Raw genomic sequence first — 2,490 nt, 5'->3', positions numbered from 1 at the left:
GGGAGACCCAAAGAATATGGTTTGCAAACTTAGGAAATCCATCTATGGACTCAAACAAGCATCTCGACAATGGTATTTCAAGTTTCATCAAGTGATCATCTCGTTCGATTTTGAGATGAATTTGGTCGATGATTGCATATACCATAAGTTCTGTGGGAGTAAATACATTTTTATGGTTTTATATGTCGATGACATTTTGCTTGCCAGCAACGATATAGGCTTATTGCACGAAACTAAGAGATTTCTAGCTAAGAATTTTGAGATGAAAGATCTTAGTGACGCATCTTTTGTATTAGGCATACAGATACACCGGGATCGCTCTCGGGGTATTCTTAGATTATCACAAAAGAGCTATATCGAAAAGGTTCTCAAGAGATATGGCATGCAGGATTGCAAACCAAGTGACCCCCCTGTGGCTAAGGGAGACAAGTTTAGTCTCAATCAGTGCCCTAAGAATGATTTTGAGGAAAAGGAAATGCAGAAGATTCCTTATGCGTCAGCAATAGGAAGTCTAATGTATGCTCAGGTTTGCATGCGTCCGGATATTGCGTACGTTACTGGGATGTTAGGCAGATATTTAAGTAATCCAGGAGTAGACCATTGGAAAGCAGCCAAACGGGTCTTGCGGTACTTGCAGAGAACAAAAGACTACATGCTCACGTATCGGAGGTCAGATCAGCTTGAGATCGTTGGGTACACTGACTCCGATTTTGCTGGATGCCTAGATATTATGAAATCTACGTCGGGCTATATCTACCTGCTAGCTGGAGGTGCTGTCTCCTGGAAGAGTGCTAAACAGTCTCGTATAGCCTATTCTACCGTGGCAGCAGAGTTCATAGCATGTTATGAGGCGTCCAATCACGGAATATGGCTGCGGAATTTTATCACGGGGCTGCGTATAGTGGATGGCATTAAAAGGCCACTCAAGTTATTTTGTGACAATAAGTCAGCAGTGATGTATTCCAACAACAACAGGAGCTCAACGAAGTCAAAGCATATAGACATCAAGTTCCTAGTTGTCAAGGAAAGAGTTCAGAGTGGACAATTGCCTATAGAGCACATCGGTACAAACTCCATTGTTGCAGATCCGCTTACTAAGGGATTGCCACCCAAAGTGTTTCATGAGCACACTGCTCATATGGGTGTCATGTCATTAGAGGATATTCAGTTTTAGTGGGAGTTTGTAATTTTAGATGCTTCTATGATATAGACATATTTTCAGTTATTTCAGTTTATGGATATTTTGAGGTTATTTTTTGCAGAAATAAAGTTTTAGTTTATTCACACTCTGATTTTGGTATGGTTTGATCTCACTAAGGTTTAAGGTGGACCAGTTGGAAATAGGCATGTTAAGATCACATTACATGAAATTTCCATGCTACACATTCACATCATGATTTATATCATTCAGTTGTATTGGCATACGTGACCATTGATGGGTCGAGTTACGACAGCTGTAACGAAGGCTACTTTGATCCTATGTTGGTATAATTGATGGACCGGATTGGTTACAGATATATTTCGGTAATGACAGCAAAGTTGAGCTCATACTGTTATTTTTGCAAAGCATAATTATAAGGTTACACATATAGCCCAAGTGGGAGATTGTTGGATCCTTAATCCAACGTTGAGCTTATATGTAAATAATTACGTGTTGCGGGCTGTCATATAAGGTTAAGCCTAATTAAAAGTGATCTACTAAGGTTTAGGTATTTTGGGCTTTAATGTATCTAATAGGGTGTGGGTCTTTAATGTGTAGAGACTTAAGGGTAATTTCTATTTTTATAATGGACTAAAATAGAAATATCAAAAGATAACAGGGAAGTTATCAATAAATGGCAGTTATGGTCCCCAGATCACACGTATCATTTCATTCATTCTGACATCTCATCATCAGAAAGAGTACAGAGAGAAAGTTAAAGGATTCTCTAGGAAAACGTGTTGATCTGGAAGACAAACTGCACGACTCTAGAGAGAAATCAAACAATATGGATTCAGGTACGCTTCTACTTACAGATTTATTAATTCTTGATGATCTAACATGAATGTTCTTGATTTTTGGGTTGTGGTTTTCATCAAATCTTTGATTTCTAACATAGTCTAGTCCAAAATTTTATAAAATATATTTTTTTTAAAAATCTTTAAAAAAGTGTTTCGGCCAGTCTGACTCAAATAAATTTTTAAATTCGAAATCTTGACCTAACTCAGCCCGAAAGTTCTCAGACCAACGGTTAATCTTACTGCTCTAAAATCGTGTATGAATAAGGGTGGAAAATGGAATTCATATCCATATAAGACGTGAGGCGCAGTTATTGCAATGATTTGGTGCTGGTAGTGGTTCGCACACCACCAAAAATATATACAGACATATTTTTTTATTGTTTGGGATTGTTTTGGGTCGTGGGAAAAGGACATATATTAGTGCACAAACTCTTCATCTTTTTATCACAGTTAACACTTCAATTAAGGGAAGCTCTTTAGCGTTCTGAA

This window comes from Morus notabilis, unplaced genomic scaffold (assembly GCF_000414095.1).
Source record: "Morus notabilis unplaced genomic scaffold, ASM41409v2 Scaffold1383, whole genome shotgun sequence".
NCBI classification, from domain to species: domain Eukaryota; kingdom Viridiplantae; phylum Streptophyta; class Magnoliopsida; order Rosales; family Moraceae; genus Morus; species Morus notabilis.
The sequence above is the reverse complement of the archived record's forward strand: the minus strand, read 5'-3'. Positions refer to the sequence as shown.